This window comes from Poromitra crassiceps, assembly GCF_964638095.1.
Source record: "Poromitra crassiceps genome assembly, chromosome: 15".
Taxonomy (NCBI): domain Eukaryota; kingdom Metazoa; phylum Chordata; class Actinopteri; order Beryciformes; family Melamphaidae; genus Poromitra; species Poromitra crassiceps.
Genome location: NC_139634.1, coordinates 1,402,556 through 1,425,505, shown reverse-complemented (window position 1 = coordinate 1,425,505; position 22,950 = coordinate 1,402,556).

Sequence of the window (22,950 nt, the reverse complement as noted above, 5' to 3'; positions counted from 1 at the left end):
TGAACTTGTGACGGAGCTCACTGTGGAGAAGCAGACAGACTGAACCTGTGACAGAGCTCACTGTGGAGAAGCAGACAGACTGAACTTGTTATGGAGCTCACTGTGGAGAAGCAGACAGACTGAACCTGTGATGGAGCTCACTGTGGAGAAACAGACAGACTGAACCTGTGACAGAGCTCACTGTAGAGAAACAGACAGACTGAACTTGTGACAGAGCTCACTGTGCTGAAACAGACAGACTGAACTTGTGACAGAGCTCACTGTGGAGAAACAGACAGACTGAACTTGTTATGGAGCTCACTGTGCTGAAACAGACAGACTGAACTTGTTATGGAGCTCACTGTGGAGAAACAGACAGACTGAACTTGTGACGGAGCTCACTGTGGAGAAGCAGACAGACTGAACCTGTTATGGAGCTCACTGTGGAGAAACAGACAGACTGAACTTGTGACAGAGCTCACTGTGGAGAAACAGACAGACTGAACTTGTGACAGAGCTCACTGTGGAGAAACAGACAGACTGAACTTGTGACAGAGCTCACTGTGGAGAAACAGACAGACTGAACTTGTGACAGAGCTCACTGTGGAGAAGCAGACAGACTGAACTTGTGACAGAGCTCACTGTGGAGAAACAGACAGACTGAACTTGTTATGGAGCTCACTGTGGAGAAGCAGACAGACTGAACTTGTTATGGAGCTCACTGTGGAGAAACAGACAGACTGAACCTGTTATGGAGCTCACTGTGGAGAAGCAGACAGACTGAACTTGTGACAGAGCTCACTGTGGAGAAACAGACAGACTGAACCTGTTATGGAGCTCACTGTGGAGAAGCAGACAGACTGAACTTGTGACAGAGCTCACTGTGGAGAAACAGACAGACTGAACCTGTTATGGAGCTCACTGTGGAGAAGCAGACAGACTGAACTTGTGACAGAGCTCACTGTGGAGAAACAGACAGACTGAACCTGTTATGGAGCTCACTGTGGAGAAACAGACAGACTGAACTTGTGACAGAGCTCACTGTGGAGAAGCAGACAGACTGAACTTGTGACAGAGCTCACTGTGGAGAAGCAGACAGACTGAACTTGTGACAGAGCTCACTGTGGAGAAGCAGACAGACTGAACTTGTGATGGAGCTCACTGTGGAGAAGCAGACAGACTGAACTTGTGACAGAGCTCACTGTGGAGAAACAGACAGACTGAACTTGTTATGGAGCTCACTGTGGAGAAACAGACAGACTGAACTTGAGCAAGGCACTTGCAGGGGTGTAAATATAGACAGTGCAGGCAGTGCGGTGGCACTGGGGCCCCTGGGGTAGAGGGGCCCGTGGAGAGAGCAGACTCGTACTGGGGACAGTGGGCAGAGAATGGCCCCTTGCAGACAGACTGAACCTGTTATGGAGCTCACTGTGGAGAAACAGACAGACTGAACTTGTTATGGAGCTCACTGTGCTGAAACAGACAGACTGAACTTGTGATGGAGCTCACTGTGGAGAAGCAGACAGACTGAACTTGTTATGGAGCTCACTGTGGAGAAACAGACAGACTGAACCTGTTATGGAGCTCACTGTGGAGAAGCAGACAGACTGAACTTGTGACAGAGCTCACTGTGGAGAAACAGACAGACTGAACCTGTTATGGAGCTCACTGTGGAGAAGCAGACAGACTGAACTTGTGACAGAGCTCACTGTGGAGAAACAGACAGACTGAACTTGTTATGGAGCTCACTGTGGAGAAACAGACAGACTGAACTTGTGACAGAGCTCACTGTGGAGAAACAGACAGACTGAACTTGTGACAGAGCTCACTGTGGAGAAGCAGACAGACTGAACTTGTGACAGAGCTCACTGTGGAGAAACAGACAGACTGAACTTGTTATGGAGCTCACTGTGGAGAAGCAGACAGACTGAACTTGTTATGGAGCTCACTGTGGAGAAACAGACAGACTGAACCTGTTATGGAGCTCACTGTGGAGAAGCAGACAGACTGAACTTGTGACAGAGCTCACTGTGGAGAAACAGACAGACTGAACCTGTTATGGAGCTCACTGTGGAGAAGCAGACAGACTGAACTTGTGACAGAGCTCACTGTGGAGAAACAGACAGACTGAACTTGTTATGGAGCTCACTGTGGAGAAGCAGACAGACTGAACTTGTGACAGAGCTCACTGTGGAGAAACAGACAGACTGAACCTGTTATGGAGCTCACTGTGGAGAAGCAGACAGACTGAACTTGTTATGGAGCTCACTGTGGAGAAACAGACAGACTGAACTTGTGACGGAGCTCACTGTGGAGAAGCAGACAGACTGAACCTGTGACAGAGCTCACTGTGGAGAAGCAGACAGACTGAACTTGTTATGGAGCTCACTGTGGAGAAGCAGACAGACTGAACCTGTGATGGAGCTCACTGTGGAGAAACAGACAGACTGAACCTGTGACAGAGCTCACTGTAGAGAAACAGACAGACTGAACTTGTGACAGAGCTCACTGTGCTGAAACAGACAGACTGAACTTGTGACAGAGCTCACTGTGGAGAAACAGACAGACTGAACTTGTTATGGAGCTCACTGTGCTGAAACAGACAGACTGAACTTGTTATGGAGCTCACTGTGGAGAAACAGACAGACTGAACTTGTGACGGAGCTCACTGTGGAGAAGCAGACAGACTGAACCTGTTATGGAGCTCACTGTGGAGAAGCAGACAGACTGAACTTGTGACAGAGCTCACTGTGGAGAAACAGACAGACTGAACTTGTGACAGAGCTCACTGTGGAGAAGCAGACAGACTGAACTTGTGACGGAGCTCACTGTGGAGAAACAGACAGACTGAACTTGTGACAGAGCTCACTGTGGAGAAGCAGACAGACTGAACTTGTGACAGAGCTCACTGTGGAGAAACAGACAGACTGAACTTGTTATGGAGCTCACTGTGGAGAAGCAGACAGACTGAACTTGTTATGGAGCTCACTGTGGAGAAACAGACAGACTGAACCTGTTATGGAGCTCACTGTGGAGAAGCAGACAGACTGAACTTGTGACAGAGCTCACTGTGGAGAAACAGACAGACTGAACCTGTTATGGAGCTCACTGTGGAGAAGCAGACAGACTGAACTTGTGACAGAGCTCACTGTGGAGAAACAGACAGACTGAACCTGTTATGGAGCTCACTGTGGAGAAGCAGACAGACTGAACTTGTGACAGAGCTCACTGTGGAGAAACAGACAGACTGAACCTGTTATGGAGCTCACTGTGGAGAAACAGACAGACTGAACTTGTGACAGAGCTCACTGTGGAGAAGCAGACAGACTGAACTTGTGACAGAGCTCACTGTGGAGAAGCAGACAGACTGAACTTGTGACAGAGCTCACTGTGGAGAAGCAGACAGACTGAACTTGTGATGGAGCTCACTGTGGAGAAGCAGACAGACTGAACTTGTGACAGAGCTCACTGTGGAGAAACAGACAGACTGAACTTGTTATGGAGCTCACTGTGGAGAAACAGACAGACTGAACTTGAGCAAGGCACTTGCAGGGGTGTAAATATAGACAGTGCAGGCAGTGCGGTGGCACTGGGGCCCCTGGGGTAGAGGGGCCCGTGGAGAGAGCAGACTCGTACTGGGGACAGTGGGCAGAGAATGGCCCCTTGCAGACAGACTGAACCTGTTATGGAGCTCACTGTGGAGAAACAGACAGACTGAACTTGTTATGGAGCTCACTGTGCTGAAACAGACAGACTGAACTTGTGATGGAGCTCACTGTGGAGAAGCAGACAGACTGAACTTGTTATGGAGCTCACTGTGGAGAAACAGACAGACTGAACCTGTTATGGAGCTCACTGTGGAGAAACAGACAGACTGAACTTGTTATGGAGCTCACTGTGGAGAAACAGACAGACTGAACTTGTGACAGAGCTCACTGTGGAGAAACAGAGAGACTGAACTTGTTATGGAGCTCACTGTGGAGAAACAGACAGACTGAACCTGTGACAGAGCTCACTGTGCTGAAACAGACAGACTGAACTTGTGACAGAGCTCACTGTGGAGAAACAGACAGACTGAACTTGTTATGGAGCTCACTGTGGAGAAACAGACAGACTGAACTTGTGACAGAGCTCACTGTGGAGAAGCAGACAGACTGAACCTGTGACAGAGCTCACTGTGGAGAAGCAGACAGACTGAACTTGTTATGGAGCTCACTGTGGAGAAGCAGACAGACTGAACTTGTGACAGAGCTCACTGTGGAGAAACAGACAGACTGAACCTGTTATGGAGCTCACTGTGGAGAAGCAGACAGACTGAACTTGTGACAGAGCTCACTGTGGAGAAACAGACAGACTGAACTTGTGACAGAGCTCACTGTGGAGAAACAGACAGACTGAACTTGTTATGGAGCTCACTGTGGAGAAGCAGACAGACTGAACTTGTTATGGAGCTCACTGTGGAGAAACAGACAGACTGAACCTGTTATGGAGCTCACTGTGGAGAAGCAGACAGACTGAACTTGTGACAGAGCTCACTGTGGAGAAACAGACAGACTGAACCTGTTATGGAGCTCACTGTGGAGAAGCAGACAGACTGAACTTGTGACAGAGCTCACTGTGGAGAAACAGACAGACTGAACCTGTTATGGAGCTCACTGTGGAGAAGCAGACAGACTGAACTTGTGACAGAGCTCACTGTGGAGAAACAGACAGACTGAACCTGTTATGGAGCTCACTGTGGAGAAACAGACAGACTGAACTTGTGACAGAGCTCACTGTGGAGAAGCAGACAGACTGAACTTGTGACAGAGCTCACTGTGGAGAAGCAGACAGACTGAACTTGTGACAGAGCTCACTGTGGAGAAGCAGACAGACTGAACTTGTGATGGAGCTCACTGTGGAGAAGCAGACAGACTGAACTTGTGACAGAGCTCACTGTGGAGAAACAGACAGACTGAACTTGTTATGGAGCTCACTGTGGAGAAACAGACAGACTGAACTTGAGCAAGGCACTTGCAGGGGTTTAAATATAGACAGTGCAGGCAGTGCGGTGGCACTGGGGCCCCTGGGGTAGAGGGGCCCGTGGAGAGAGCAGACTCGTACTGGGGACAGTGGGCAGAGAATGGCCCCTTGCAGACAGACTGAACCTGTTATGGAGCTCACTGTGGAGAAACAGACAGACTGAACTTGTGACAGAGCTCACTGTGGAGAAACAGACAGACTGAACTTGTGACAGAGCTCACTGTGGAGAAACAGACAGACTGAACTTGTGACAGAGCTCACTGTGGAGAAGCAGACAGACTGAACTTGTGACAGAGCTCACTGTGGAGAAACAGACAGACTGAACTTGTTATGGAGCTCACTGTGGAGAAGCAGACAGACTGAACTTGTTATGGAGCTCACTGTGGAGAAACAGACAGACTGAACCTGTTATGGAGCTCACTGTGGAGAAGCAGACAGACTGAACTTGTGACAGAGCTCACTGTGGAGAAGCAGACAGACTGAACTTGTGACAGAGCTCACTGTGGAGAAACAGACAGACTGAACTTGTTATGGAGCTCACTGTGGAGAAACAGACAGACTGAACTTGTGACAGAGCTCACTGTGGAGAAGCAGACAGACTGAACTTGTGACAGAGCTCACTGTGGAGAAACAGACAGACTGAACTTGTTATGGAGCTCACTGTGGAGAAGCAGACAGACTGAACTTGTTATGGAGCTCACTGTGGAGAAACAGACAGACTGAACCTGTTATGGAGCTCACTGTGGAGAAGCAGACAGACTGAACTTGTGACAGAGCTCACTGTGGAGAAACAGACAGACTGAACCTGTTATGGAGCTCACTGTGGAGAAGCAGACAGACTGAACTTGAGCAAGGCACTTGCAGGGGTGTAAATATAGACAGTGCAGGCAGTGCGGTGGCACTGGGGCCCCTGGGGTAGAGGGGCCCGTGGAGAGAGCAGACTCGTACTGGGGACAGTGGGCAGAGAATGGCCCCTTGCAGACAGACTGAACCTGTTATGGAGCTCACTGTGGAGAAACAGACAGACTGAACTTGTTATGGAGCTCACTGTGCTGAAACAGACAGACTGAACTTGTGATGGAGCTCACTGTGGAGAAGCAGACAGACTGAACTTGTTATGGAGCTCACTGTGGAGAAACAGACAGACTGAACCTGTTATGGAGCTCACTGTGGAGAAACAGACAGACTGAACTTGTTATGGAGCTCACTGTGGAGAAACAGACAGACTGAACTTGTGACAGAGCTCACTGTGGAGAAACAGAGAGACTGAACTTGTTATGGAGCTCACTGTGGAGAAACAGACAGACTGAACCTGTGACAGAGCTCACTGTGCTGAAACAGACAGACTGAACTTGTGACAGAGCTCACTGTGGAGAAACAGACAGACTGAACTTGTTATGGAGCTCACTGTGGAGAAACAGACAGACTGAACTTGTGACAGAGCTCACTGTGGAGAAGCAGACAGACTGAACCTGTGACAGAGCTCACTGTGGAGAAGCAGACAGACTGAACTTGTTATGGAGCTCACTGTGGAGAAGCAGACAGACTGAACTTGTGACAGAGCTCACTGTGGAGAAACAGACAGACTGAACCTGTTATGGAGCTCACTGTGGAGAAGCAGACAGACTGAACTTGTGACAGAGCTCACTGTGGAGAAACAGACAGACTGAACTTGTGACAGAGCTCACTGTGGAGAAACAGACAGACTGAACTTGTTATGGAGCTCACTGTGGAGAAGCAGACAGACTGAACTTGTTATGGAGCTCACTGTGGAGAAACAGACAGACTGAACCTGTTATGGAGCTCACTGTGGAGAAGCAGACAGACTGAACTTGTGACAGAGCTCACTGTGGAGAAACAGACAGACTGAACCTGTTATGGAGCTCACTGTGGAGAAGCAGACAGACTGAACTTGTGACAGAGCTCACTGTGGAGAAACAGACAGACTGAACTTGTTATGGAGCTCACTGTGGAGAAACAGACAGACTGAACTTGTTATGGAGCTCACTGTGGAGAAACAGACAGACTGAACTTGTGACAGAGCTCACTGTGGAGAAGCAGACAGACTGAACTTGTGACAGAGCTCACTGTGGAGAAACAGACAGACTGAACTTGTTATGGAGCTCACTGTGGAGAAGCAGACAGACTGAACTTGTTATGGAGCTCACTGTGGAGAAACAGACAGACTGAACCTGTTATGGAGCTCACTGTGGAGAAGCAGACAGACTGAACTTGTGACAGAGCTCACTGTGGAGAAACAGACAGACTGAACCTGTTATGGAGCTCACTGTGGAGAAGCAGACAGACTGAACTTGAGCAAGGCACTTGCAGGGGTGTAAATATAGACAGTGCAGGCAGTGCGGTGGCACTGGGGCCCCTGGGGTAGAGGGGCCCGTGGAGAGAGCAGACTCGTACTGGGGACAGTGGGCAGAGAATGGCCCCTTGCAGACAGACTGAACCTGTTATGGAGCTCACTGTGGAGAAACAGACAGACTGAACTTGTTATGGAGCTCACTGTGCTGAAACAGACAGACTGAACTTGTGATGGAGCTCACTGTGGAGAAGCAGACAGACTGAACTTGTTATGGAGCTCACTGTGGAGAAACAGACAGACTGAACCTGTTATGGAGCTCACTGTGGAGAAACAGACAGACTGAACTTGTTATGGAGCTCACTGTGGAGAAACAGACAGACTGAACTTGTGACAGAGCTCACTGTGGAGAAACAGAGAGACTGAACTTGTTATGGAGCTCACTGTGGAGAAACAGACAGACTGAACCTGTGACAGAGCTCACTGTGCTGAAACAGACAGACTGAACTTGTGACAGAGCTCACTGTGGAGAAACAGACAGACTGAACTTGTTATGGAGCTCACTGTGGAGAAACAGACAGACTGAACTTGTGACAGAGCTCACTGTGGAGAAGCAGACAGACTGAACCTGTGACAGAGCTCACTGTGGAGAAGCAGACAGACTGAACTTGTTATGGAGCTCACTGTGGAGAAGCAGACAGACTGAACTTGTGACAGAGCTCACTGTGGAGAAACAGACAGACTGAACCTGTTATGGAGCTCACTGTGGAGAAGCAGACAGACTGAACTTGTGACAGAGCTCACTGTGGAGAAACAGACAGACTGAACTTGTGACAGAGCTCACTGTGGAGAAACAGACAGACTGAACTTGTTATGGAGCTCACTGTGGAGAAGCAGACAGACTGAACTTGTTATGGAGCTCACTGTGGAGAAACAGACAGACTGAACCTGTTATGGAGCTCACTGTGGAGAAGCAGACAGACTGAACTTGTGACAGAGCTCACTGTGGAGAAACAGACAGACTGAACCTGTTATGGAGCTCACTGTGGAGAAGCAGACAGACTGAACTTGTGACAGAGCTCACTGTGGAGAAACAGACAGACTGAACTTGTTATGGAGCTCACTGTGGAGAAACAGACAGACTGAACTTGTGACAGAGCTCACTGTGGAGAAACAGACAGACTGAACTTGTGACAGAGCTCACTGTGGAGAAGCAGACAGACTGAACTTGTGACAGAGCTCACTGTGGAGAAACAGACAGACTGAACTTGTTATGGAGCTCACTGTGGAGAAGCAGACAGACTGAACTTGTTATGGAGCTCACTGTGGAGAAACAGACAGACTGAACCTGTTATGGAGCTCACTGTGGAGAAGCAGACAGACTGAACTTGTGACAGAGCTCACTGTGGAGAAACAGACAGACTGAACCTGTTATGGAGCTCACTGTGGAGAAGCAGACAGACTGAACTTGTGACAGAGCTCACTGTGGAGAAACAGACAGACTGAACCTGTTATGGAGCTCACTGTGGAGAAGCAGACAGACTGAACTTGTGACAGAGCTCACTGTGGAGAAACAGACAGACTGAACCTGTTATGGAGCTCACTGTGGAGAAACAGACAGACTGAACTTGTGACAGAGCTCACTGTGGAGAAGCAGACAGACTGAACTTGTGACAGAGCTCACTGTGGAGAAGCAGACAGACTGAACTTGTGACAGAGCTCACTGTGGAGAAGCAGACAGACTGAACTTGTGATGGAGCTCACTGTGGAGAAGCAGACAGACTGAACTTGTGACAGAGCTCACTGTGGAGAAACAGACAGACTGAACTTGTTATGGAGCTCACTGTGGAGAAACAGACAGACTGAACTTGAGCAAGGCACTTGCAGGGGTTTAAATATAGACAGTGCAGGCAGTGCGGTGGCACTGGGGCCCCTGGGGTAGAGGGGCCCGTGGAGAGAGCAGACTCGTACTGGGGACAGTGGGCAGAGAATGGCCCCTTGCAGACAGACTGAACCTGTTATGGAGCTCACTGTGGAGAAACAGACAGACTGAACTTGTGACAGAGCTCACTGTGGAGAAACAGACAGACTGAACTTGTGACAGAGCTCACTGTGGAGAAACAGACAGACTGAACTTGTGACAGAGCTCACTGTGGAGAAGCAGACAGACTGAACTTGTGACAGAGCTCACTGTGGAGAAACAGACAGACTGAACTTGTTATGGAGCTCACTGTGGAGAAGCAGACAGACTGAACTTGTTATGGAGCTCACTGTGGAGAAACAGACAGACTGAACCTGTTATGGAGCTCACTGTGGAGAAGCAGACAGACTGAACTTGTGACAGAGCTCACTGTGGAGAAGCAGACAGACTGAACTTGTGACAGAGCTCACTGTGGAGAAACAGACAGACTGAACTTGTTATGGAGCTCACTGTGGAGAAACAGACAGACTGAACTTGTGACAGAGCTCACTGTGGAGAAGCAGACAGACTGAACTTGTGACAGAGCTCACTGTGGAGAAACAGACAGACTGAACTTGTTATGGAGCTCACTGTGGAGAAGCAGACAGACTGAACTTGTTATGGAGCTCACTGTGGAGAAACAGACAGACTGAACCTGTTATGGAGCTCACTGTGGAGAAGCAGACAGACTGAACTTGTGACAGAGCTCACTGTGGAGAAACAGACAGACTGAACCTGTTATGGAGCTCACTGTGGAGAAGCAGACAGACTGAACTTGTGACAGAGCTCACTGTGGAGAAACAGACAGACTGAACCTGTTATGGAGCTCACTGTGGAGAAGCAGACAGACTGAACTTGTGACAGAGCTCACTGTGGAGAAACAGACAGACTGAACCTGTTATGGAGCTCACTGTGGAGAAACAGACAGACTGAACTTGTGACAGAGCTCACTGTGGAGAAGCAGACAGACTGAACTTGTGACAGAGCTCACTGTGGAGAAGCAGACAGACTGAACTTGTGACAGAGCTCACTGTGGAGAAGCAGACAGACTGAACTTGTGATGGAGCTCACTGTGGAGAAGCAGACAGACTGAACTTGTGACAGAGCTCACTGTGGAGAAACAGACAGACTGAACTTGTTATGGAGCTCACTGTGGAGAAACAGACAGACTGAACTTGAGCAAGGCACTTGCAGGGGTGTAAATATAGACAGTGCAGGCAGTGCGGTGGCACTGGGGCCCCTGGGGTAGAGGGGCCCGTGGAGAGAGCAGACTCGTACTGGGGACAGTGGGCAGAGAATGGCCCCTTGCAGACAGACTGCACCTGTTATGGAGCTCACTGTGGAGAAACAGACAGACTGAACTTGTTATGGAGCTCACTGTGCTGAAACAGACAGACTGAACTTGTGATGGAGCTCACTGTGGAGAAGCAGACAGACTGAACTTGTTATGGAGCTCACTGTGGAGAAACAGACAGACTGAACCTGTTATGGAGCTCACTGTGGAGAAGCAGACAGACTGAACTTGTGACAGAGCTCACTGTGGAGAAACAGACAGACTGAACCTGTTATGGAGCTCACTGTGGAGAAGCAGACAGACTGAACTTGTGACAGAGCTCACTGTGGAGAAACAGACAGACTGAACTTGTTATGGAGCTCACTGTGGAGAAACAGACAGACTGAACTTGTGACAGAGCTCACTGTGGAGAAACAGACAGACTGAACTTGTGACAGAGCTCACTGTGGAGAAACAGACAGACTGAACTTGTTATGGAGCTCACTGTGGAGAAACAGACAGACTGAACTTGTGACAGAGCTCACTGTGGAGAAGCAGACAGACTGAACTTGTGACAGAGCTCACTGTGGAGAAACAGACAGACTGAACCTGTTATGGAGCTCACTGTGGAGAAGCAGACAGACTGAACTTGTGACAGAGCTCACTGTGGAGAAACAGACAGACTGAACCTGTTATGGAGCTCACTGTGGAGAAGCAGACAGACTGAACTTGTTATGGAGCTCACTGTGGAGAAACAGACAGACTGAACTTGTGACGGAGCTCACTGTGGAGAAGCAGACAGACTGAACCTGTGACAGAGCTCACTGTGGAGAAGCAGACAGACTGAACTTGTTATGGAGCTCACTGTGGAGAAGCAGACAGACTGAACCTGTGATGGAGCTCACTGTGGAGAAACAGACAGACTGAACCTGTGACAGAGCTCACTGTAGAGAAACAGACAGACTGAACTTGTGACAGAGCTCACTGTGCTGAAACAGACAGACTGAACTTGTGACAGAGCTCACTGTGGAGAAACAGACAGACTGAACTTGTTATGGAGCTCACTGTGCTGAAACAGACAGACTGAACTTGTTATGGAGCTCACTGTGGAGAAACAGACAGACTGAACTTGTGACGGAGCTCACTGTGGAGAAGCAGACAGACTGAACCTGTTATGGAGCTCACTGTGGAGAAACAGACAGACTGAACTTGTGACAGAGCTCACTGTGGAGAAACAGACAGACTGAACTTGTGACAGAGCTCACTGTGGAGAAACAGACAGACTGAACTTGTGACAGAGCTCACTGTGGAGAAACAGACAGACTGAACTTGTGACAGAGCTCACTGTGGAGAAGCAGACAGACTGAACTTGTGACAGAGCTCACTGTGGAGAAACAGACAGACTGAACTTGTTATGGAGCTCACTGTGGAGAAGCAGACAGACTGAACTTGTTATGGAGCTCACTGTGGAGAAACAGACAGACTGAACCTGTTATGGAGCTCACTGTGGAGAAGCAGACAGACTGAACTTGTGACAGAGCTCACTGTGGAGAAACAGACAGACTGAACCTGTTATGGAGCTCACTGTGGAGAAGCAGACAGACTGAACTTGTGACAGAGCTCACTGTGGAGAAACAGACAGACTGAACCTGTTATGGAGCTCACTGTGGAGAAGCAGACAGACTGAACTTGTGACAGAGCTCACTGTGGAGAAACAGACAGACTGAACCTGTTATGGAGCTCACTGTGGAGAAACAGACAGACTGAACTTGTGACAGAGCTCACTGTGGAGAAGCAGACAGACTGAACTTGTGACAGAGCTCACTGTGGAGAAGCAGACAGACTGAACTTGTGACAGAGCTCACTGTGGAGAAGCAGACAGACTGAACTTGTGATGGAGCTCACTGTGGAGAAGCAGACAGACTGAACTTGTGACAGAGCTCACTGTGGAGAAACAGACAGACTGAACTTGTTATGGAGCTCACTGTGGAGAAACAGACAGACTGAACTTGAGCAAGGCACTTGCAGGGGTGTAAATATAGACAGTGCAGGCAGTGCGGTGGCACTGGGGCCCCTGGGGTAGAGGGGCCCGTGGAGAGAGCAGACTCGTACTGGGGACAGTGGGCAGAGAATGGCCCCTTGCAGACAGACTGAACCTGTTATGGAGCTCACTGTGGAGAAACAGACAGACTGAACTTGTTATGGAGCTCACTGTGCTGAAACAGACAGACTGAACTTGTGATGGAGCTCACTGTGGAGAAGCAGACAGACTGAACTTGTTATGGAGCTCACTGTGGAGAAACAGACAGACTGAACCTGTTATGGAGCTCACTGTGGAGAAGCAGACAGACTGAACTTGTGACAGAGCTCACTGTGGAGAAACAGACAGACTGAACCTGTTATGGAGCTCACTGTGGAGAAGCAGACAGACTGAACTTGTGACAGAGCTCACTGTGGAGAAACAGACAGACTGAACTTGTTATGGAGCTCACTGTGGAGAAACAGACAGACTGAACTTGTGACAGAGCTCACTGTGGAGAAACAGACAGACTGAACTTGTGACAGAGCTCACTGTGGAGAAGCAGACAGACTGAACTTGTGACAGAGCTCACTGTGGAGAAACAGACAGACTGAACTTGTTATGGAGCTCACTGTGGAGAAGCAGACAGACTGAACTTGTTATGGAGCTCACTGTGGAGAAACAGACAGACTGAACCTGTTATGGAGCTCACTGTGGAGAAGCAGACAGACTGAACTTGTGACAGAGCTCACTGTGGAGAAACAGACAGACTGAACCTGTTATGGAGCTCACTGTGGAGAAGCAGACAGACTGAACTTGTGACAGAGCTCACTGTGGAGAAACAGACAGACTGAACTTGTTATGGAGCTCACTGTGGAGAAGCAGACAGACTGAACTTGTGACAGAGCTCACTGTGGAGAAACAGACAGACTGAACCTGTTATGGAGCTCACTGTGGAGAAGCAGACAGACTGAACTTGTTATGGAGCTCACTGTGGAGAAACAGACAGACTGAACTTGTGACGGAGCTCACTGTGGAGAAGCAGACAGACTGAACCTGTGACAGAGCTCACTGTGGAGAAGCAGACAGACTGAACTTGTTATGGAGCTCACTGTGGAGAAGCAGACAGACTGAACCTGTGATGGAGCTCACTGTGGAGAAACAGACAGACTGAACCTGTGACAGAGCTCACTGTAGAGAAACAGACAGACTGAACTTGTGACAGAGCTCACTGTGCTGAAACAGACAGACTGAACTTGTGACAGAGCTCACTGTGGAGAAACAGACAGACTGAACTTGTTATGGAGCTCACTGTGCTGAAACAGACAGACTGAACTTGTTATGGAGCTCACTGTGGAGAAACAGACAGACTGAACTTGTGACGGAGCTCACTGTGGAGAAGCAGACAGACTGAACCTGTTATGGAGCTCACTGTGGAGAAGCAGACAGACTGAACTTGTGACAGAGCTCACTGTGGAGAAACAGACAGACTGAACTTGTGACAGAGCTCACTGTGGAGAAGCAGACAGACTGAACTTGTGACGGAGCTCACTGTGGAGAAACAGACAGACTGAACTTGTGACAGAGCTCACTGTGGAGAAGCAGACAGACTGAACTTGTGACAGAGCTCACTGTGGAGAAACAGACAGACTGAACTTGTTATGGAGCTCACTGTGGAGAAGCAGACAGACTGAACTTGTTATGGAGCTCACTGTGGAGAAACAGACAGACTGAACCTGTTATGGAGCTCACTGTGGAGAAGCAGACAGACTGAACTTGTGACAGAGCTCACTGTGGAGAAACAGACAGACTGAACCTGTTATGGAGCTCACTGTGGAGAAGCAGACAGACTGAACTTGTGACAGAGCTCACTGTGGAGAAACAGACAGACTGAACCTGTTATGGAGCTCACTGTGGAGAAGCAGACAGACTGAACTTGTGACAGAGCTCACTGTGGAGAAACAGACAGACTGAACCTGTTATGGAGCTCACTGTGGAGAAACAGACAGACTGAACTTGTGACAGAGCTCACTGTGGAGAAGCAGACAGACTGAACTTGTGACAGAGCTCACTGTGGAGAAGCAGACAGACTGAACTTGTGACAGAGCTCACTGTGGAGAAGCAGACAGACTGAACTTGTGATGGAGCTCACTGTGGAGAAGCAGACAGACTGAACTTGTGACAGAGCTCACTGTGGAGAAACAGACAGACTGAACTTGTTATGGAGCTCACTGTGGAGAAACAGACAGACTGAACTTGAGCAAGGCACTTGCAGGGGTGTAAATATAGACAGTGCAGGCAGTGCGGTGGCACTGGGGCCCCTGGGGTAGAGGGGCCCGTGGAGAGAGCAGACTCGTACTGGGGACAGTGGGCAGAGAATGGCCCCTTGCAGACAGACTGAACCTGTTATGGAGCTCACTGTGGAGAAACAGACAGACTGAACTTGTTATGGAGCTCACTGTGCTGAAACAGACAGACTGAACTTGTGATGGAGCTCACTGTGGAGAAGCAGACAGACTGAACTTGTTATGGAGCTCACTGTGGAGAAACAGACAGACTGAACCTGTTATGGAGCTCACTGTGGAGAAACAGACAGACTGAACTTGTTATGGAGCTCACTGTGGAGAAACAGACAGACTGAACTTGTGACAGAGCTCACTGTGGAGAAACAGAGAGACTGAACTTGTTATGGAGCTCACTGTGGAGAAACAGACAGACTGAACCTGTGACAGAGCTCACTGTGCTGAAACAGACAGACTGAACTTGTGACAGAGCTCACTGTGGAGAAACAGACAGACTGAACTTGTTATGGAGCTCACTGTGGAGAAACAGACAGACTGAACTTGTGACAGAGCTCACTGTGGAGAAGCAGACAGACTGAACCTGTGACAGAGCTCACTGTGGAGAAGCAGACAGACTGAACTTGTTATGGAGCTCACTGTGGAGAAGCAGACAGACTGAACTTGTGACAGAGCTCACTGTGGAGAAACAGACAGACTGAACCTGTTATGGAGCTCACTGTGGAGAAGCAGACAGACTGAACTTGTGACAGAGCTCACTGTGGAGAAACAGACAGACTGAACTTGTGACAGAGCTCACTGTGGAGAAACAGACAGACTGAACTTGTTATGGAGCTCACTGTGGAGAAGCAGACAGACTGAACTTGTTATGGAGCTCACTGTGGAGAAACAGACAGACTGAACCTGTTATGGAGCTCACTGTGGAGAAGCAGACAGACTGAACTTGTGACAGAGCTCACTGTGGAGAAACAGACAGACTGAACCTGTTATGGAGCTCACTGTGGAGAAGCAGACAGACTGAACTTGTGACAGAGCTCACTGTGGAGAAACAGACAGACTGAACCTGTTATGGAGCTCACTGTGGAGAAGCAGACAGACTGAACTTGTGACAGAGCTCACTGTGGAGAAACAGACAGACTGAACCTGTTATGGAGCTCACTGTGGAGAAACAGACAGACTGAACTTGTGACAGAGCTCACTGTGGAGAAGCAGACAGACTGAACTTGTGACAGAGCTCACTGTGGAGAAGCAGACAGACTGAACTTGTGACAGAGCTCACTGTGGAGAAGCAGACAGACTGAACTTGTGATGGAGCTCACTGTGGAGAAGCAGACAGACTGAACTTGTGACAGAGCTCACTGTGGAGAAACAGACAGACTGAACTTGTTATGGAGCTCACTGTGGAGAAACAGACAGACTGAACTTGAGCAAGGCACTTGCAGGGGTTTAAATATAGACAGTGCAGGCAGTGCGGTGGCACTGGGGCCCCTGGGGTAGAGGGGCCCGTGGAGAGAGCAGACTCGTACTGGGGACAGTGGGCAGAGAATGGCCCCTTGCAGACAGACTGAACCTGTTATGGAGCTCACTGTGGAGAAACAGACAGACTGAACTTGTGACAGAGCTCACTGTGGAGAAACAGACAGACTGAACTTGTGACAGAGCTCACTGTGGAGAAACAGACAGACTGAACTTGTGACAGAGCTCACTGTGGAGAAGCAGACAGACTGAACTTGTGACAGAGCTCACTGTGGAGAAACAGACAGACTGAACTTGTTATGGAGCTCACTGTGGAGAAGCAGACAGACTGAACTTGTTATGGAGCTCACTGTGGAGAAACAGACAGACTGAACCTGTTATGGAGCTCACTGTGGAGAAGCAGACAGACTGAACTTGTGACAGAGCTCACTGTGGAGAAGCAGACAGACTGAACTTGTGACAGAGCTCACTGTGGAGAAACAGACAGACTGAACTTGTTATGGAGCTCACTGTGGAGAAACAGACAGACTGAACTTGTGACAGAGCTCACTGTGGAGAAGCAGACAGACTGAACTTGTGACAGAGCTCACTGTGGAGAAGCAGACAGACTGAACTTGTGACAGAGCTCACTGTGGAGAAACAGACAGACTGAACTTGTTATGGAGCTCACTGTGGAGAAACAGACAGACTGAACTTGTGACAGAGCTCACTGTGGAGAAGCAGACAGACTGAACTTGTGACAGAGCTCACTGTGGAGAAACAGACAGACTGAACCTGTTATGGAGCTCACTGTGGAGAAGCAGACAGACTGAACTTGTGACAGAGCTCACTGTGGAGAAACAGACAGACTGAACCTGTTATGGAGCTCACTGTGGAGAAGCAGACAGACTGAACTTGTTATGGAGCTCACTGTGGAGAAACAGACAGACTGAACTTGTGACGGAGCTCACTGTGGAGAAGCAGACAGACTGAACCTGTGACAGAGCTCACTGTGGAGAAGCAGACAGACTGAACTTGTTATGGAGCTCACTGTGGAGAAGCAGACAGACTGAACCTGTGATGGAGCTCACTGTGGAGAAACAGACAGACTGAACCTGTGACAGAGCTCACTGTAGAGAAACAGACAGACTGAACTTGTGACAGAGCTCACTGTGCTGAAACAGACAGACTGAACTTGTGACAGAGCTCACTGTGGAGAAACAGACAGACTGAACTTGTTATGGAGCTCACTGTGCTGAAACAGACAGACTGAACTTGTTATGGAGCTCACTGTGGAGAAACAGACAGACTGAACTTGTGACGGAGCTCACTGTGGAGAAGCAGACAGACTGAACCTGTTATGGAGCTCACTGTGGAGAAACAGACAGACTGAACTTGAGCAAGGCACTTGCAGGGGTTTAAATATAGACAGTGCAGGCAGTGCGGTGGCACTGGGGCCCCTGGGGTAGAGGGGCCCGTGGAGAGAGCAGACTCGTACTGGGGACAGTGGGCAGAGAATGGCCCCTTGCAGACAGACTGAACCTGTTATGGAGCTCACTGTGGAGAAACAGACAGACTGAACTTGTGACAGAGCTCACTGTGGAGAAACAGACAGACTGAACTTGTGACAGAGCTCACTGTGGAGAAACAGACAGACTGAACTTGTGACAGAGCTCACTGTGGAGAAACAGACAGACTGAACTTGTGACAGAGCTCACTGTGGAGAAGCAGACAGACTGAACTTGTGACAGAGCTCACTGTGGAGAAACAGACAGACTGAACTTGTTATGGAGCTCACTGTGGAGAAGCAGACAGACTGAACTTGTTATGGAGCTCACTGTGGAGAAACAGACAGACTGAACCTGTTATGGAGCTCACTGTGGAGAAGCAGACAGACTGAACTTGTGACAGAGCTCACTGTGGAGAAACAGACAGACTGAACCTGTTATGGAGCTCACTGTGGAGAAGCAGACAGACTGAACTTGTGACAGAGCTCACTGTGGAGAAACAGACAGACTGAACCTGTTATGGAGCTCACTGTGGAGAAGCAGACAGACTGAACTTGTGACAGAGCTCACTGTGGAGAAACAGACAGACTGAACCTGTTATGGAGCTCACTGTGGAGAAACAGACAGACTGAACTTGTGACAGAGCTCACTGTGGAGAAGCAGACAGACTGAACTTGTGACAGAGCTCACTGTGGAGAAGCAGACAGACTGAACTTGTGACAGAGCTCACTGTGGAGAAGCAGACAGACTGAACTTGTGATGGAGCTCACTGTGGAGAAGCAGACAGACTGAACTTGTGACAGAGCTCACTGTGGAGAAACAGACAGACTGAACTTGTTATGGAGCTCACTGTGGAGAAACAGACAGACTGAACTTGAGCAAGGCACTTGCAGGGGTGTAAATATAGACAGTGCAGGCAGTGCGGTGGCACTGGGGCCCCTGGGGTAGAGGGGCCCGTGGAGAGAGCAGACTCGTACTGGGGACAGTGGGCAGAGAATGGCCCCTTGCAGACAGACTGAACCTGTTATGGAGCTCACTGTGGAGAAACAGACAGACTGAACTTGTTATGGAGCTCACTGTGCTGAAACAGACAGACTGAACTTGTGATGGAGCTCACTGTGGAGAAGCAGACAGACTGAACTTGTTATGGAGCTCACTGTGGAGAAACAGACAGACTGAACCTGTTATGGAGCTCACTGTGGAGAAGCAGACAGACTGAACTTGTGACAGAGCTCACTGTGGAGAAACAGACAGACTGAACCTGTTATGGAGCTCACTGTGGAGAAGCAGACAGACTGAACTTGTGACAGAGCTCACTGTGGAGAAACAGACAGACTGAACTTGTTATGGAGCTCACTGTGGAGAAACAGACAGACTGAACTTGTGACAGAGCTCACTGTGGAGAAACAGACAGACTGAACTTGTGACAGAGCTCACTGTGGAGAAGCAGACAGACTGAACTTGTGACAGAGCTCACTGTGGAGAAACAGACAGACTGAACTTGTTATGGAGCTCACTGTGGAGAAGCAGACAGACTGAACTTGTTATGGAGCTCACTGTGGAGAAACAGACAGACTGAACCTGTTATGGAGCTCACTGTGGAGAAGCAGACAGACTGAACTTGTGACAGAGCTCACTGTGGAGAAACAGACAGACTGAACCTGTTATGGAGCTCACTGTGGAGAAGCAGACAGACTGAACTTGTGACAGAGCTCACTGTGGAGAAACAGACAGACTGAACTTGTTATGGAGCTCACTGTGGAGAAGCAGACAGACTGAACTTGTGACAGAGCTCACTGTGGAGAAACAGACAGACTGAACCTGTTATGGAGCTCACTGTGGAGAAGCAGACAGACTGAACTTGTTATGGAGCTCACTGTGGAGAAACAGACAGACTGAACTTGTGACGGAGCTCACTGTGGAGAAGCAGACAGACTGAACCTGTGACAGAGCTCACTGTGGAGAAGCAGACAGACTGAACTTGTTATGGAGCTCACTGTGGAGAAGCAGACAGACTGAACCTGTGATGGAGCTCACTGTGGAGAAACAGACAGACTGAACCTGTGACAGAGCTCACTGTAGAGAAACAGACAGACTGAACTTGTGACAGAGCTCACTGTGCTGAAACAGACAGACTGAACTTGTGACAGAGCTCACTGTGGAGAAACAGACAGACTGAACTTGTTATGGAGCTCACTGTGCTGAAACAGACAGACTGAACTTGTTATGGAGCTCACTGTGGAGAAACAGACAGACTGAACTTGTGACGGAGCTCACTGTGGAGAAGCAGACAGACTGAACCTGTTATGGAGCTCACTGTGGAGAAGCAGACAGACTGAACTTGTGACAGAGCTCACTGTGGAGAAACAGACAGACTGAACTTGTGACAGAGCTCACTGTGGAGAAGCAGACAGACTGAACTTGTGACGGAGCTCACTGTGGAGAAACAGACAGACTGAACTTGTGACAGAGCTCACTGTGGAGAAGCAGACAGACTGAACTTGTGACAGAGCTCACTGTGGAGAAACAGACAGACTGAACTTGTTATGGAGCTCACTGTGGAGAAGCAGACAGACTGAACTTGTTATGGAGCTCACTGTGGAGAAACAGACAGACTGAACCTGTTATGGAGCTCACTGTGGAGAAGCAGACAGACTGAACTTGTGACAGAGCTCACTGTGGAGAAACAGACAGACTGAACCTGTTATGGAGCTCACTGTGGAGAAGCAGACAGACTGAACTTGTGACAGAGCTCACTGTGGAGAAACAGACAGACTGAACCTGTTATGGAGCTCACTGTGGAGAAGCAGACAGACTGAACTTGTGACAGAGCTCACTGTGGAGAAACAGACAGACTGAACCTGTTATGGAGCTCACTGTGGAGAAACAGACAGACTGAACTTGTGACAGAGCTCACTGTGGAGAAGCAGACAGACTGAACTTGTGACAGAGCTCACTGTGGAGAAGCAGACAGACTGAACTTGTGACAGAGCTCACTGTGGAGAAGCAGACAGACTGAACTTGTGATGGAGCTCACTGTGGAGAAGCAGACAGACTGAACTTGTGACAGAGCTCACTGTGGAGAAACAGACAGACTGAACTTGTTATGGAGCTCACTGTGGAGAAACAGACAGACTGAACTTGAGCAAGGCACTTGCAGGGGTGTAAATATAGACAGTGCAGGCAGTGCGGTGGCACTGGGGCCCCTGGGGTAGAGGGGCCCGTGGAGAGAGCAGACTCGTACTGGGGACAGTGGGCAGAGAATGGCCCCTTGCAGACAGACTGAACCTGTTATGGAGCTCACTGTGGAGAAACAGACAGACTGAACTTGTTATGGAGCTCACTGTGCTGAAACAGACAGACTGAACTTGTGATGGAGCTCACTGTGGAGAAGCAGACAGACTGAACTTGTTATGGAGCTCACTGTGGAGAAACAGACAGACTGAACCTGTTATGGAGCTCACTGTGGAGAAACAGACAGACTGAACTTGTTATGGAGCTCACTGTGGAGAAACAGACAGACTGAACTTGTGACAGAGCTCACTGTGGAGAAACAGAGAGACTGAACTTGTTATGGAGCTCACTGTGGAGAAACAGACAGACTGAACCTGTGACAGAGCTCACTGTGCTGAAACAGACAGACTGAACTTGTGACAGAGCTCACTGTGGAGAAACAGACAGACTGAACTTGTTATGGAGCTCACTGTGGAGAAACAGACAGACTGAACTTGTGACAGAGCTCACTGTGGAGAAGCAGACAGACTGAACCTGTGACAGAGCTCACTGTGGAGAAGCAGACAGACTGAACTTGTTATGGAGCTCACTGTGGAGAAGCAGACAGACTGAACTTGTGACAGAGCTCACTGTGGAGAAACAGACAGACTGAACCTGTTATGGAGCTCACTGTGGAGAAGCAGACAGACTGAACTTGTGACAGAGCTCACTGTGGAGAAACAGACAGACTGAACTTGTGACAGAGCTCACTGTGGAGAAACAGACAGACTGAACTTGTTATGGAGCTCACTGTGGAGAAGCAGACAGACTGAACTTGTTATGGAGCTCACTGTGGAGAAACAGACAGACTGAACCTGTTATGGAGCTCACTGTGGAGAAGCAGACAGACTGAACTTGTGACAGAGCTCACTGTGGAGAAACAGACAGACTGAACCTGTTATGGAGCTCACTGTGGAGAAGCAGACAGACTGAACTTGTGACAGAGCTCACTGTGGAGAAACAGACAGACTGAACCTGTTATGGAGCTCACTGTGGAGAAGCAGACAGACTGAACTTGTGACAGAGCTCACTGTGGAGAAACAGACAGACTGAACCTGTTATGGAGCTCACTGTGGAGAAACAGACAGACTGAACTTGTGACAGAGCTCACTGTGGAGAAGCAGACAGACTGAACTTGTGACAGAGCTCACTGTGGAGAAGCAGACAGACTGAACTTGTGACAGAGCTCACTGTGGAGAAGCAGACAGACTGAACTTGTGATGGAGCTCACTGTGGAGAAGCAGACAGACTGAACTTGTGACAGAGCTCACTGTGGAGAAACAGACAGACTGAACTTGTTATGGAGCTCACTGTGGAGAAACAGACAGACTGAACTTGAGCAAGGCACTTGCAGGGGTTTAAATATAGACAGTGCAGGCAGTGCGGTGGCACTGGGGCCCCTGGGGTAGAGGGGCCCGTGGAGAGAGCAGACTCGTACTGGGGACAGTGGGCAGAGAATGGCCCCTTGCAGACAGACTGAACCTGTTATGGAGCTCACTGTGGAGAAACAGACAGACTGAACTTGTGACAGAGCTCACTGTGGAGAAACAGACAGACTGAACTTGTGACAGAGCTCACTGTGGAGAAACAGACAGACTGAACTTGTGACAGAGCTCACTGTGGAGAAGCAGACAGACTGAACTTGTGACAGAGCTCACTGTGGAGAAACAGACAGACTGAACTTGTTATGGAGCTCACTGTGGAGAAGCAGACAGACTGAACTTGTTATGGAGCTCACTGTGGAGAAACAGACAGACTGAACCTGTTATGGAGCTCACTGTGGAGAAGCAGACAGACTGAACTTGTGACAGAGCTCACTGTGGAGAAGCAGACAGACTGAACTTGTGAC